Genomic DNA, 17,319 nt, shown 5'->3' with positions numbered 1-17,319 from the left:
TGAATATCCATTTAAGATGTGCATATGATGAGTACTGGACATATAAACCCAATCATTATCCCTGCTTTCAATTTGTGAGCCCCTTCTTCCTTGCTGACAGAACCCCAGTTTTTGTTCGGGGCAGCAATGTATCCAGCCACTGCTGATGCATCATTATTGGTCTCTGTTAATCATGGCAGTTCTTTTTTTTTTTAAAAGATTTTTCTTTATTTATGTGCCAGAGAGAGAGCACAAGCAGGGAGAACGGCAGGCAGAAGGAGAGGGAGAAGCAGGCTGCCTGCTGAGCAAGGGAAGCCCGATGCGGGACTTGATCCCAGGACCCCGGGATCATGACCTGAGCCTAAGGCAGTCGCTTAACCAACCAAGCCACCCAGGGGCCCAATCATGGCAATTCTTTTCCTCAATTTCCCAGCCTCTCTCTGCAGTAAGTTTGCATGACTTCATTCTGCCCAATGAGATACAAAACAATAAAGCTAAATATGCTGGAGGACTTCTGGAAAGCCATGACTTTCCTAATAAAGGGAGATAGACATAGCTTGAGCCATACCTCCCCTTTCTTTCTGCATTGATTGCAGATATGATGGCTGGAATAATGGCAACCATGAGGGAAAATCATAGAGACAAGAAAAATATAATAGAGATACCATCCCTGATAATCACTGAGTAGTGAAACAATATCAGCATCTGCCCAGTACCAAACTTCTTTATGTGAAAAATACAAACATTGAATTCTCTTAACTTGTAGCCAGAAACATTCCTTTATTGCTACACCTGCTCTGATGGAATTCACCATTCTGTTGGGCACACAGACATTAAGTAGAGACTATGGATATACAAATAGATATATATATCTATGTCTGCTCCTTCCCGTCCTCCAGGCCTTGGCTTAGGAGCAACAGGGCACAAACCCAGTCTCAGGGACCCATTGAAATCACCTTTTTCCTATCTTCTCCATATCTCTCCTCACCCACCTGCTGCTAACCTGGGCAATCCTTAGCTCATTCTGAAGGTAGGAGGCCTTGCTGATCCTCATTCTGTATTCTTCCAAATCTATTGTCTTTGCCAGGCCCTTCTAGGCAGGGCCTAAAGTTTTAAATCTCAAAATCCAAGAGAAGATTCCTTTTTCTGAGAGGTCTACTCTCTCCCTGAGACAGAAAGTATTCATTAATACTTCCAAATGTTATCCCACCACCTAATTACACAAAGAATATATAATTACCAACTGAATGAGTGCTAAGTGAGTGATTCAGTGAGAGAATATAACAAGGGGATCTGACCTGGTTTTGATGAGGGGTTCAGAGAAGGCTGTTCATGCTACCTTTGAAATATATCTAGAGTCTGATCCCTTTTCCTCACCCTCCACCACCTCAGTCCCACCTTGCATCATCTCTCACCTGTGTGTATCCTGCAGGTTCCGGGCTCCTACTCTTGTCTCTGCTGCACAGAAGCTAGAGGGAGTCTTCAAAGACAAAAGTAAAATCCTGTTACTTGTCTGCAGTAGTTCTCCTTATCACTTGGGGACGGGGGTCCTTACCATGCCCTAAAGGCCCTCCATAGTCTGCGGCCCCTTCCCCATTCTCTTGAAGACCTCATCTCCCTCCCTCTCCTCTTTGCTGCTCACCCTGTCCAGCCACACTGGCTTCCTTGCTGTTCGTTGAACAAGTCAAGAGCACTCCCACTTGCAGGGCCTCTGCACCCGCTGTACACTCCCTCAGTCCTTCCAGTCTCTGCTCAAATATCCCCTTAGCAGAGAAACCTTCCCTGTCCACCGGTCTAAAGTTAACAATCCCATCCCCTGCTTGGCTTCTTCCTTCTTACTGTGCTTTGTTTTTCTTAGCACATCTAGCCTCCTGACAGATTGCATATTTTCACATTTATTTTATGCCTCCCTGCCTAGAATACCCACTTACGAGAGGAGGAACTTTTTCTCTTTACCCAGAAGACTGCCTGGCACTTAGGAGGTGACATATATATGAAGTGACCTTTGAGCTGAGAACTAAAGGGTGACTAGGAGGATGAGAGAGGTGGGGGTGGGGGGAACTGTTTCAGGAAGAAGGCAACACTTGTGCAAAGGCCCTTAGGTGAAGGCAGCATGGATGAATTAACAGGTCACTGTGGTTGGAGAACAGAGTGAGAAAGGAAGTAGTACACAGCAAAGGTAGGAGGCTCCAACTAGATCATAAGGGCCTCCCAGGTAATGGCTAGGAGCAATGAGAGGCCAGTAAAAGATAGTAAGCTGGGTGGGTAGGTGATATAATCAGATCTACTTTTTGAAAGCTCATTCTGGATATGCTGGGGAGGGGATAAGGGAAGGAACTAGGAGAACCAGGGAGAGATTCTGTACAGTATCCCAGAGAGAGAAGATGGTGGCTGAGAACATTTGATTCTCACTACTAACATGCTCTTTAAGCACAGCTCTCCAGGAAGACATCTACTATTTCACAAGCATCCCTGCATTGAAAAATGGAAGATAAATGTCTGCAGAGGTACCAGATATTATAATATTTTGATAGCAGTGAAATGACATTTTATAAATGAAAAGATATCTAAGGGATTCCAATAATCTATTAAGTAGTGCAAATAAAGTATGTTTCATGTGAATATATAAATATTCATAAAAATTGCTACACCTTGGATGACCTCTGCGTGGGGATGAATTTTCTTGATTTGCACCTTTGATCTTCTAGTTAAAATGTCTATTCATTCTGACTTCTAAAACCTACTTGAAGGTAACACATTCATTATCCACAAACACAGACCTTATATAATTCTATTTCTGTATAATTATGTATCCCAGGACCTTCTGATCTCTGATAGTTTGGGTTACCTCTGTGAATTACATGCCCACTAAACCACCTCCTTTGCTTTTTTTAGATATAAGATGATTAACTTGAAAAGGGCTTCTGTTTTTTAAGGATTATGGAGAGAAATTCTAAAAAAGTGATTTTTTTTCTAAATTATTTCTCAGGGTTATGTTATATTAAGACTACTTCATGTGTGACATATTTTAATTTAGTAAGTAGTGCTGTAATTACATACAAAGAACACCCATCCCTCCTTCTGTTGTAGGTTGGGCCCCTACATTTCTTTTACCTGACAGTAGTTTGCACACTTACTATTAGTTAATTACCTCTGTCCATCTCTTCCACCACATTGCCCCAGAGCTTTGCCCAACGCCTAGCACACAGTAGAGCTACAATACAATTCACAGCCTGTGCCACCGGCTACCTCATTGGTCCCTTCCTGTGCTTTCTTACTGGCAGCATAGGGGTCGGTTCTGTCAGCCCACACTGACATTATTAGACTCCCTCAAAGACTGCCTATTTCCAGTCTCTGTCACTTGCAAGCCATTCTGCAAACTTCTGGTAAACCCACCTTGCTAAAATCCCATGTCCATTACACTGTGATTCTGCTCAGAAACCTTTAATGGATCCTTATTGCTTACTGAAGGAAATTTAATGCAGTGGTTAAAAGTGGGAGTTCTGGAATCACCCTGTCTGAAGTCGTATCCTGGTTTCCACGTTAGTAGTTGTGTGATACTGGGCAAGTTACTTAACGTTCCTTGGTCCTATTTCTCTCATTGGTAGAATAAGGGTAGTGTTACAACCTATGGTTCAAAATTGCTGTGAGAATTAAATGAAATAAGACGTATGAAATACTTATAAACATGTTTTTTTTATTTGTTTTAAAGTTTATTTTGTCTAAGAATTGCTACCCTGGTCTTTTTTCTTTCTTTCGCTTCCATTTGCATGGAATATCTTTTTCCGTCTCTTCACTTCCAGTTTGTATGTCTGTTTAGGTCTGAAGTGAGTCTCTTGTAGACAGCATATAGATGGCTCTTGTGTGGTTTTTTTTTTTACTAGGAAGTACTCAATAAATGTCAGAATTATTGATATTATTAGGGTTTAAATCAAGTCTAAATTCCTTAGCAGTATCCAAGGCATTCTACCATCTGATCTTAGGAGGTATTTTTGTGTGTTTTTTTTTAAAGATTTTATTTATTTATTTGACAGAGAGAGACACAGCAAGAGGGAGAACACAAGCAGGGGCAGTGGGAAAGGGAGAAGCAGGCTTCCTGCTGAGCAGGGAGCCTGACGCAGGGCAGGATCCCAGGATCATGACCTGAGCCAAAGGCAGACGCTTAACAACTGAGCCACCCAGGCGCCCCTAATTTTATCTTTTTCTGTTCTACCATATCCCTTACCCCATGAACCATCTGCTGAGGCTGTTAGGTCTGCCCCTATATCTTCAGCTTTCCTACCTCTGGGATTTTGCTTATGTCTTTTGATCCCACTGAATGTCCTCCTGCTGCTCTCTATTTGTATCATTTCCATCCTTCAGGGTGCACTGAAGCCCCACTGCTTCCACAAAGCCTTCCCTGATCCTGATCAGGCCCCATTGGTCTCTCTTACACCTCTAGAGGAATCCTGTCCCATATTCCCCAGTTGAGCAAATACTTCCCCAGGACAACTCATTTTTTTCTCATACAACTGAACAAAATCCTTAGTTCATAACACACTATCATCATTGGTCCATGGAATAGCCCTCATTTTCTATTGTATTTTATTATTTGTTTTATTAAAAACATTTTCTTCTTTATCTTTCATTCCCAGTCCCAACATTCAGCCAGTATTATACTTTTCATCTCACCCTGCTTATTACTCTCCTGCCTCAATTTTTTGTTTTTAAGGTTTCTCCATGTTGATATATGGATATATGAATCTAGTTTATTTCTTTTTTAAATTTTATTTTATTATGTTAGTCACCATACAATACATCATTAGTTTTTGATGTAGTGATCCACAATTTCTTTTTTTTTTTTTTAAGATTTTATTTATTTATTTGACAGAGAGAGATAGCGAGAGCAGGAACACAAGCAGGGGGAGTGGGAGAGGGAGAAGCAGGCTTCCCGCGGAGCAGGGTTTCAAGAAGAAGGAAACCATCAATTGTATCAAATAATGTTGACTGATGGACCCAGTCAGGGGAAGACTGAGAATTATAGACAAGTCTTTGGAGAAATCTTGCTGTAGAGGGGAGCATAAAAATGGAGCAAAATATGGAGGCGAATGTGTAACAGAGGGAAGCTTTCTTTCCTTTTTTCCTCCTTTCTCCTCTTCCCCCTTCTCCACCACCTCCTCCTCCTCTTCCACGTCCTTCTCCTACATGAGGACTATAATTGCCTGCTGTGACTGATCCAATAGGAAGAGAAAACTGACAGTGCAGGACAAAGAGAGGACAATCCAGGAACAAATGTCCTGAAGAGGTGAGAGGCATGATAGCAGTTAGTGCTGGGAAGGGAGGCAGGCCGAGGACATGGGGACACTCATGGGCAGGTTGCTAGATCTGGTGAGGGGAGCACATGGAAACTGTTTGCTTCTACTCTCTCAATTCAGTAAGAAGTGAGGTCACCAGCTGAATGTGAGGAAGGAAGAGAAGGTATTAGAGAAGTTGAGCAGGAGAGGGATGGACCGGGAAATGTGGTAGGATTACCAGGAGCACTGGGCACTGCCCTGATTCGTAGACTGGTAGGATGGATGTGTGAGAGTTTGTGTGTGGCATGTTCGTAGGAGAGGATTTGTGAGATGGTACCATGTACACACACGCAAATCCACCAAACACCAACTGTTCTCCAGGATGGCTGTACTAGGGTTATGTGGGTTTTTGTTTCTCTATAGCCACATAAGCACTTTATAAAATCCAGATTAATTGTTGCAAACTTTTGGGAGAAAAGTGGTTGTTCTCTATATAGTTTTCATTTCTCTGGTTACTGAAGTTGAGCATCTCTTCCCATGCTTTTTGGCCTTTCCTATTTCCCCTTCTCTGAAATGCTTATTTATATCTGCCCTAATCTGGGTTCCCCTGAAAAGTAGAGTCTTCAGACAAGGACTTGAGTGCAGGTCATTTATTCAGAAGCACAAGTGAAGGAGTAAGAACAATGAGACAAGGGAGAAAAACAAAAACAAAACAAAAAAGAAAGTAGGTTATAAGTAGGTTACTGCTGTGGGCAACTAGACTCAGTCTTGATAGGAACTCTCTGAGGAACTGTGCTGAACATTCTTCAGAATTATCCCACCAAGAAATGGGGAAGCTAAGCTATTTATACAGCACCCCCTGGTCCTCACTGGTTGAGGGATTCAACCACCAGTACTTCCAGTTTGCACTGCATCTAAATGAAGGGTGCCCCACAGTACCTCAGAACCTTCAGGCCGAGAGAGAAGTTCCACAGTGAGGTGGGAAGCTGTGTGATGCAGGGAACCATCTGCCCACCACAGCTGGCAGGTGAACTTAGAGGTAGGCCAAGGGATGTGGGCAGGACATCAGCAGGGTCTGCTACAGTATCTTTTATCCTTTTCTTTTTTTTTTTTTTAAAGGTTTTATCCATTTATTTGAGAGAGAGAGAGAGAAAGAGAGAGCGCATGAGCAAGGGGAGGGGCAGAGGGAGAAGCAGACTCCCCGCTGAGCAGGGAGCCCGATGTGGGGCTCCATCCCAGGACCCTGAGATCTGACCTGAGCCAAAGGCAGACGCTTAACCGACTGAGCCGCCCAGGTACCCCTCCTTTATCCTTTTCTTTTATTTATCTAATTTGCAGGAATTCTCTGGATATTTTGTACATCACATCCTTAAGTTATTACCATTTTGTCACTTCCAGTCTATCACCCCTGTCTGTTAACTTTGTTAATGGTATCAGAAATCTTTGATTTTGGTGTCATTAACTTCACCAGTTATCTCCTTTATGGTTTTTACTTTTTGACATCTTAAGAAATCCTTTTCCATTCCAATGTCAGAAAAATATTATACATTTTCTTCTAATAGATGTATAGCTTTGTATTTCATATTTGGCTTTTAACCTACCTAAAATTCATTTTTGTATGTAGAACAAGGTAGTGATCTAATCCCAGTTTTCCCCATACAGTGGGCCAGTTTTCTAGAGACTATTGATGAATAATCCCTCTTCCGCCTACCAGGTTATGGTGGTGCTATATACACCAAGCTCCCATGTACCCATGGGTTGGTTTCTAGATTCTGTCCATTTGCCATCCATTCAGCTCTTCAACCAATTCTTTATTTTGGCAATTACATATTTTTTAAAGCCAGTAGCCTCAGGGGGCGCCTGGGTGGCTCAGTCATTAAGCGTCTGCCTTCGGCTCAGGTCATGATCCCAGGGTCCTGGGATCGAGCCCCGCATCGGGCTCCCTGCTCCGCGGGAAGCCTGCTTCTCCCTCTCCCACTCCCCCTGCTTGTGTTCCTTCTCTCACTGTGTCTCTCTCTCTCTGTCAAATAAATAAAATCTTTAAAAAAAAAAAAAAAAGCCAGAAGCCTCAGTGGACCCTCCTTCGAAACTTCCAATTCTTATTTCATATTTGCAATATCTTACTTAGGATTAAGATTCATTTTCATATCCTATCAATAGGTCTCCTTCTGCTGTAGGTTGTTCTGTTTGTTGTCATTCTCTCACAGTATTTATTTTTCTTAAATTTTTCCAGATTTTTGGCTGTGGGCTTATCCTCAGTCCTTTGAGACCATTAACCACCTCTGCTTCTGAGGTCTAACTGGATGATGTAGGAAAAGCCATGGCCAGGTAGGTGTAGGGAATGGGCGAGATACAACTCACAAGTGAGTGATCTTTCTACTGATGGCCAAGCTTAAAAACACCCAATTTTCCATTGGGTGCCTCTCAGAATATTGCCCTTTCCCATCATCTCAAGTACCAATATCCTTGTGGGACAGCCAGCCAATTTGGCCCATAGTGGCAGTCACCATCCCAATCAAACTGTCTCTTAATCTGTCATCTCTGACTACTCCATGCTTCACTTCCACCCAGGACTTCTTTTTTCCCAAACAAAACATTCCAAAACCCTTCAATCATTCCTTATGTCATGGCTTTCAAACTCCTGATCACTTGCCAATGGGCATCTTTTAATTGTCACTGTCCATCTTAAGATGTGGTGTCCAGACCAGAATATAATGCTCTGGGTGTTCATAATAACATTTGGCCATGGGAATATCAAGGTTGTAAAAATTCTTTATTTTTTTTAATTCAAACCCAAAAGTTTTCAGTGAAATAGTTTAACTGTTAAGCTTCTGGGAGGAAATCATAAGATGTGAGGAAATCATCCTATCAAGGGAGAATGAGATTGTTTTAATCACAGAATGGACAGCAAGGAAAACACTGATAGAAACAAGATAATTAGTATATGTGCTGCCAAAGCGAGCACTAGAAACAAGATAATTAAAAGAACACTATTAAGCAGTCTTCTTAGGCATGTGTATCATGATCAGCCATACCTGGGACAGAGAAATCACAAGGAGACAATAAGATGCAAAAAAAAAAAAGGTAAAAGAAAAAGAACAAAGGGTGAGGGTATATTAATGGGGAAAAGGAAGATTCTGGAGTTTGGGAAAATCAAGAAAGAATTAGATTCAGAAATGGGAAGCCCTGAAGAAAAAAAAAAGGAAAAATTCATGAAATTTCCCCCATTCATTTCTGAGGGGAGTTTTAAAGATGGAAAAAGAATGGATTATCTTTAAGTGAATGAAATTCATAATATTAATTATTTGCATACTGCTGCCCAGTCTTTGCTCTCTGAAAATTGCTTCTAAAAACTATATGATAGGGACATTTGCATGAAAAAGTATTTAGAGGAATGTCTGCAACTAAATCAGGGAGTGTGTTTTTGGCAGATAAAACCAACTGGTTTTGAAATTTAAGAATATTTTCATTCTCAAGTATTGGAGAAGATAAAATGAAAAATTTCCGTAAGAAATGGAAAGAACTTTACTGTTAGCTAATTCATACTGATCCCTCTTGTGGATCCAGTTTTCAAAGGTGTAGTGGCTTATATGTGTTTGTGGAATGAATGAAGGAAAGAATGAATAAATAAGTGAAAAATACGATGAAAGAAAGAAGGGGAAGAGCAAAGAGGGAAGGAAGAAGGAAAGAGTGTTGTAATACTATCAGAATTCAGGGCACTGGTACATTCGGATTGCTTGAGGAGCTTCCCTGCTAAATTGGGGTGGTAGAGATGACTTACAAATGAAACACTCCCAGACTCTTACTTTCTCTTTCTTTTAGCCTTTACTTTCTGGAGCTCATGAAAGAAGTTGGTCAGTATTTGCAAATATATCAAATTGATAGTGATGATGACAACATCAGATACCACCCCTTCCTCTGCTCCTCTTTTTATCAGAATTCCCTGAAAAAGTTATTTGATGTGTTCTCCTCTCCTCCTCCATTCACAACTGTACCCTCTCCAGTTCCTCTCCTCTTCTCTCATGAAGTCACTCCAACCAGGGATCTCCAACCCCCCCCCCCCCCCCCCCCCGACCAACCCACCAGAGCAGGGCACCCAGTGGCCAGGTTTCAACCCTCATCTCTGATCTGTCAGCAGCAGTGACATCTGATTGAGCATCCCCTTCTAGAAATACTCTGTCCTTCTGACTCCCAGAAGGGGGGTTCTTTGTCACCTGGTTGCTCCTCCTGGGACATCTTTGCTGGTTCCTCCTTATTTCTCTCATCTCCAAAGTGCCCCAGGACTCAGTCCTTAGACTTGTTTTTATATCAATATTTGTTTCTACCTATATGTTGACTCCTTGTTTTTCATCTGACCGTCCTTAGAGAGTGTTAAAAATGAAAAAGCTGTGCATGCTGTAGTAGATAGAATAATGCCTCCCCCTCCCCCTGAAAGATGCCCATGTCCTAATCCTCAGAACCTATAAATATGTTCCTGCTTTGGACTGAATTGTATCCCCCAAACACACACAAAAATCCTAAGTTGAAGCCCTAATTCCCAGTATGGCTGTATTTGGAGACAAGGCCTAAAATAAGGTAATTAAGGTTAAATAAAGTCATGATGGGGAGCCCTGATCTGACAGGATTAGGTGCTAACCTTTATAAGAGGAGATACTAGATGGTTTGCTCTCTCAGCCATGTGATGACACAATGAGAAGGCAGCTGTCTGCAAAACAGGAACAGAACTCTTGCCAGGAACCAAATCAACCACTTACTCTTGGACTTCCTAGCCTCTAGAACTTGTAAAAAATAAATTTCTATGTTAAAGCCACCGAGTCTATGGTGTTTAGTTTTAGCAGCCCAAGCAGACTAATACAATTACTTTACATGGCAAAAAGGACTTGACAGATGTAATTAAGAATCTTGAGATACGCAGATTGTTCTGGATTCTACAAAAGGGTGCAGTATAATAACAAAGGACCTTCTATGGGGGAAGCAGGAGGGTCAGAGACAGAGAGGATGTGATGGTAGAAGCAGAGATCAGAGAGAGATTTGAAGATGCTACAGTGCTGGCTTTCAAGGTAGAGGAAGAGGCCATGAGCCAAGGAATGCAGGTGGCCTCTTGAAGCTGTGAAAGATAAGGAAATGGATTCTCTCCTAAAGCATCCAGAAGGAATGCAGCTCTGCCAACACCTTGAATTTAGCCCACAGAAGACCCATTTCAAACTTCTAATCTCCAGAATTGTAAGATAATAAATTTGTGTTATTTTAAGCTGCTGAGTTTATGGCAATTTGTTATGGCACCAGTAAGAAAAACTAATACTATGCCAGAATGTTTTGAAGTGAAGTATATGGATTCCTGAACCTTTTTTTGATATGCATCAAATATATAAGACAGGCTTACTGGACAGACAGAGGGATAGATAGGTGCTTAGATGTGTGATGAAGTACACACAGCAAAGTATGAATGGTAGAATCTAGGTGGTGGGTACACAGGTGCTAACTTAAAATTCTTTCAACTCTTCTGTATGTCTGAAATTAAAAAAATAAAAAATGTTGGGGAAAAGCAAAAAATTAGGTAAATATTGTAATTTTTCCAAAATTTGTTATTTGGCTTCCAGAAAAGAAAAACACATGTCTTCTCCTTGCCTCTTCCCTGAAAAGGCCTTGAATTTCTCTGGAAGATTTGTTTCTACCTATTACGTTGCCTGGTCCCCCTGGTGACTAAGTGCATGTATTTTCAGAAAGGGCTGGAACACAGCAAAGGTAATTAGACCCTGTGGAGACTAAAGACTTAACCTTCACATCAATAGCAACAGGCAGTTATCAACTGGGTTAACTAGCCTAAGGGAAAAAAAAGCATATAACCCCAGGGGATGCTAGTACGTGGGCTTGCAACTGAAATGGCTCAGTAACTTCTCAAACCTCAACTACTGTGAGGTACTCTGAAAACTGCTAACTATCCTTACTGCAATGGGAAAAAGGTAGGAAAAAAATCAATGTTACTTTCAAGGACTGGGCGCTGCTCCCATCTTTATGAGAAAATTATTATGTTCATAGTAAATACTATTGGGCAGTGAAAACAACAGGCTGTATCTAGAGCTCTTTCCATCCATTGGGGAGTGAGATTAAGAGAAAATCTTCAGATGTGACTACCTGGGTTGGAAGTTCGACATTTATCTATCTCAGATGTGGGGAGAGTTGGCTTCTTTGTAATGTCTTCTGATAGATATGTGGGGGAGAGGGGTGTTATTTTAATATACTAGCTGCTGTTTTCCATATCTGGTAGTGGCTTTTTTCCTTACCCTACGCCTTCCTCCATCACCACTGCCAGGTGAGGGCGGGCTTAGCCCTGTGGGTTTCCACCTAGGAAGGTGACTGCAAAGAATTTGGAGTCTGATTCTGGGCCTTTTCAGTTTCCAAGCAGGCCTTTGAAATTCAAGACAGAAAAACAAGGGTTTTCATTTACAAAAGCTCTGCTTTTTGAGAGGGAACCTAGTTTTGAGTTACAAAATCTTGCTTAGAGTATCAAAAACAAAGCTCTACAGCAATCGATATATAATGTACACCAACACTGTCTTGCCAGGAGTTGAGACAAAGGCCAGACCTCTCTTTCGGTGAGATTAATTCTTCACTATGCACTTAACCTTTCTGTACCTCAGTTTTCTCATTATGAAATGGAACTTAAAATCTGGCCTTGCTGCCTTGTTAGGGTTAAGGGAGATAACACAGGTGAAGTTCCTAGCACAGTGCCTGGCATATACTGACACTCCCATTCTTTCCCGTCTTCCATTCTCCTGCCTGATCAAGTCATTTCTGAGAGAAAGAAAAGCAGAGTCTATCCTGGGTATGTTAACTTTAAAAATAAAAACTGTCAGTCATTTTAACAGCAAAAAAAAAAAAAAAAAGGTTTATTTGGGAAGAGCAGAGAATTGTAATTTGGGACAAACAAGCTTGGGTTAGACCTGCACAAAATGTTCTCAGGTTTCCCCGGAGCAAACAGTCTGGGAGTCTAGACGTAGGCATGGATTTTTATCTAATCTTCAGACCCGAGGTCCCATGGGTGATTTGGGGCCAAGTGAGGGCTATGACCCAATACCAAAAATGCTCATTGCAGAGCCTCTTGATTCTCTGCAGCCAGTAGCTCTGGAAAGCACCAGTTATAATTAAGCAGTCGAGTTTCTAATAGCAAGAATATTAAGAATAATGGATAACATGCCAGCCACTGAGCTAAGGTTTATACCCATTAACCCTTTAACCCCCAGAAGAACACTAGGAAGTACTTTTACAGAAGAGGAAACAGAGGTCCGTATTCCACATGGATGCATGTACGACTCTCCCTCAGCCCCAGCTCTCTAGGGGGCTTGCTTTTTAAATCTAGCTGGCAGCATGCAGCTACATTTTAAACCACATACAAATGTTGGGAATTACTGATTTCTTATATTAACACCCAGCTATTTTAATATAGGAAGGGATGGTGTGTGTGTATATTAGAAGTATACTGTCCCTGTTCTTAATTATCCACACCTAAGAAAAGACCAACTGGCTCATCCTCATGCCTGTAAACCAAATATGTGATATAGAATGATAATGCCTTATGCCAAAATACACAAATTGAGTAATCTGAAATTCTAATATCTATGAACTATAGACATGCTTATTTTACAATTTGTTCCCTAAAATTATACCCAATTTTTTATTATAATAATTATAATAATAGCTAACATTTCTGAGCATTTCCAATGTGCCAGATCCAGATCCTCAACTCAACACATATATGCTACTTCATTCACTCCCACAGCCACTCCACAGGGCAGAAACTGCCAGTGCTCTCCACTCTAGAGGGAGGGAGGCCCAGAGAGGTTAGGCAACTGGCTGAGGTCACACAGCTAGGAAGTAACAGATCGAGGTTAGACTCCAGGCTTTGTCTGCCTCTAGAAGCCATGCCGTTAACCACAAAGCATGCTGGGGGATTGTTGCTGATACACTTTTAAGAATGATTGAAAAATAAAGAGTATTAGGGGCAGAGAGAGCAAAAGGAGGAAATCCATGAACTAACAGGGTCAGTCTTTCCAGCAAAAATTCTCCCTCGGTTCTCCTATAGCATGAAATCCTCAAGCCACAGGGAAGCAAAAGCATAAAAGGGCCAGGGAGACTTATTCAGAAACTTTGTGGGGTAGGGGTGGGCAGCTTTGTGTTTCACCTCAACACTTTTCCTTTCTTCAAATTCATTTCATCTTTCCTGAGCCCATATCATTCTGTTCCAACAATACCCTTTCTCCCTGCTTCAAAACCCGTCATCTGGCCTAGCAGATGATTTTTATTGACACCCTCTTCTCTTTGAGACTCCTGACCAACAGGAATGCATATTAGGAATTTATAAACTTGCTTTCAAAGACACCACAGGAACAGTATACAATTTTTCACACACTGCTTTGTGCCCTTCTAAGAAAAAAATAAGTTGACAATGGAATATAGTGAGTTAAAGGTCTCAAGTGATAGCAATTGATTTTCTGTGAAATCTTTTCTTAGAATGCCTCTTAGAGACCAGCGGGGGTTCCTCCCCTCCCCCACTTCCCAGAGGTTTTCAGAACCATTCTTCTCTCTTATCTTGCAAGTCTGCGCTGGCATGGAGGTGTCAAGCCACACAGGAGGGCTGTGGGGGCTCAGCCCCAACCTTCATTATCTATTCAGGGAGGATAGCATGCTGTTCTCTAAGAGTTGCCTGAAACCAGCTCTTATGTCACACACCAGCAGCCTTTAGTCAGAGAATGTGGACATCATTACCGCTTTTAATCTGGTCCTTGTGTGTGTGTTGGGGGGGGGTTGGCTACCAATCAAAAGCCCTTGTAATATGGCTTCTGTATTAGGACAGGTTTCAGAGCCTCCTGCTACAGTGGGGAAGCTCCCAGAGGATACAGCACGTGTCACTAATGATTTCTGCATCCTCTTCTTCACATTTGAAAAAAACAATGGAGAGAAATTGTTACAAACTACTTTCTTCCTAAGAAAAGCCAGTTGTTTTCAAAGGTTTTAAGCCTACAGGATGTACTTTAGAGAAGTGTTTCCAATAGAAGTATAATGACCACATTTGTAATTTTAACTTTTCTAGTAGTCATGTTTAAAAAGATTGAAAGAAACAGGTGAATAATAGGTGCCTAATTGAAATAATACATTTAGTTTAACCAAACATAGCCAAAACATTATCTCAACATGTGATCAGTATTTTAAAGTTCACTAATGAGCTAGTCTGCATTCTTTTTTTCACATGAAATATCTGAACTCGGATATTTTACAAGTACAGCACATCTCAATTTGGACTAGTAACATTTGAAGTGCTCTACTGAGGAGCATGTGACTCACAGCTATTGTTCTGAACGAGGCAGGAATAGATGTTGCTTAATGTCAGTACATGTACACATTGCTTTGTGCAGATCTTGACAATAAAATTCGGGATTCACATAAATTAGAGCATAAAACTATTATTGTTTCCACTTGCTCTCAAGCAAATTGCAAACACCTTGGAGGAAAGGACCCAACTCATAGCCAGACATGTAGTATTTCCATGTTTATGAATGATGTTGATAATTTAGTGGATGATTAGACTTATCTGTTTGTATAGTTTCTTTAAATACCAATTACTTGTCTGCCTGTCAAATTTTATATTCTTCTTTTTCCAAACATTTTATTTTTGGAGGGATCTCCATATTCTTATATATAACCATCTGTCCAAACTCACCACCTAAAGCCATCTCTAACCCAAAATGTCCAAGACTGAATTTTTGATTCATCCCCTCCTCTCCCACCAAAAAAGAAAAAACTTGCTCTACCTGCAGTCTTCTGCACTTCAGTTGATGGCAATTCCATCCTTGGAGTTGCTCAGTCCAAAAATCTTAGTCATCTTGATTCCTGTATTTCTTCCATACCACACACACATCTATCCTGTCAACACATCTTGTCAGCTATATCCAGAATCGACCACTTCTCACCAACATTCCTTTTACCACCCTGGTCCAAGTCTCCACCCTCTCAACTCAGGATCCAGAAAACTCTAAAACCTAAGTCAGACCAGTGTGTCTTGCTTAAAAAAACCATCTGACAGCTCCCTATTTCAGACTGAGTAAAAACCAAAGTACTAACAATGCCTTATAAGACTAGATATGATCTGCCCCTCCTCCCTCATTTCCTCTCAGACATCATCTCCCTCACTCTCCTCCCTCCCTCTGCTCCACGCACACTGGCCTCTGCTGTTCCTTGATCTTGATGGAGCCAGGCATACCCTTGCTTAAGGACCCATGCCTTTGAGAACACTTCCTCTAGGTAGCCACACTAGGTAGGCTGACTCCTTCACCTCTTTCAAGTCTTGCTCAATCTCCCCTTCTAAGGGGTGCCTCCTCTGATCAATCTAGTTCATCCTACCCTCTCTCTCCAATCTATTTCCCACCTCCACATTCCTGATTGACTTTTTCCCTCAGATAGCCCCATGGCTCACTCACTCCCTCACCTGACACACGGCACATGGGAGGCACTCAAAAAATATTTGATGAATGAACGAATTTCTTTCTTTTATGCCAAATAAAATACAACAGTATAATTTTCAAGAACTTAAAAATATTTGTTCAGGTTTCCTTCTCAAACCTTCCAAAGACGATTTATAGGCAATTTTGTTCAACATTTAGTGGTTTTACTACAACAAAATGCAGGACCAGTTACTCACAAATTTATGAAATGGATAAAATTTCTCTTCCTTACCTTCCCACTTTGTCTTTGAACACTGTGTCCCCAATCTCTTTTACTTTCTGTCTTGTTTACTGAACATAAGTTAGCCAGTTAGCATGAACACAATAAAAGAGTGATGGAAATATCCCATATCTTTATTGTCCAGTGTGAGAGCCATTGGCCATATGTGGTTATTGAGCACCTGAAATGAGGCTAGCACAATTGAGGAATTGAATTTTTTTTTAAGATTTTATTTATTTATTTGAGAGCATGAGTGAGAGAGCAGGAGTGGAGGCGGGGAGAAGCAGGCTCCCCACTTAGCAGGGAACCTGATACTGGGCCCTGGGATCATGACCTGAGTCAAGGGCAGATGCTTAACCGACTGAGCCACCCAGGCACCCCGAGGAACTGAATTTTTAATTTAATCTAATTGGTTTAAATTTAAATAACCACATATGGCTAGTGAAAGTGCAGCTTCATCCTTGAAGAACATTTTTAAGCTCTTTGAGGAAAAATATGTCTCCCTACCACAATGCCCTTACAAACACTTCATGCATCATCATATGAATTAAGAAGAAAACCAGTTAGTGTTCCCCTCTTATATAGAATTGGGTAAAGTATTGTACAAAGAAGTGACTTATTGAGAGTCATTAGATGACATGCAAACTTTTAAATTAAACGGAAGATTGCCAAAGTTGGGGGAGAGAGAGAGACTGGAATGACGACACAGGTTTCTTCTTGTGTCTTCCATTTTCACTGCCAAGAACAGAGATGATAATAACCTCCATTCCTGAAGCACTGTGCAGGTACTTTGTTTTAATTAATACTCTTTTTTTGATGAATTTTTTATTAAGATCTTTATTTTAATTCCAGTATAGTTAACATACAATGTTATATTAGTTTGGGATGTACAATTTAGTAATTCAACAATTCTATACATGACTCAGTGTTCATCATGATAAGTGTACTCTTAATCCCCTTCACCTATTTCACCCATCCCCCCCTCACTGGTAACCATCAGTGTGTTTTCTATAGTTAAGTCTGTTTCTTGGTTTGCCTCTCTCTCTCTTTTTTTACTCTGCTCATTTGAGTTTCTTAAATTCCACATGTGAGTGAAATCATATGATATTTGTCTTTCTCTGACTGACTTATTTCATTTAGCATAATACTCTCTAGATCCATCCATGTCATTGCAAATGGCAAGATTTCATTCCTTTTCTTTTTTTTTTTTAAGATTTTATTTATTTGACAGAGAGAGACACAGTGAGAGAGGGAACACAAGCAGGGGGAGTGGGAGAGGGAGAAGCAGGCTCCCCGCCGAGCAGGGAGCCCAACATGGGGCCCGATCCCAGGACCCTGGGATCATGAC

This window comes from Phoca vitulina, unplaced genomic scaffold, assembly GCF_004348235.1.
Source record: "Phoca vitulina isolate PV1807 unplaced genomic scaffold, GSC_HSeal_1.0 scaffold10, whole genome shotgun sequence".
Classification (NCBI taxonomy): Eukaryota; Metazoa; Chordata; class Mammalia; order Carnivora; family Phocidae; genus Phoca; species Phoca vitulina.
Note: the sequence above shows the minus strand (reverse complement) of the source record.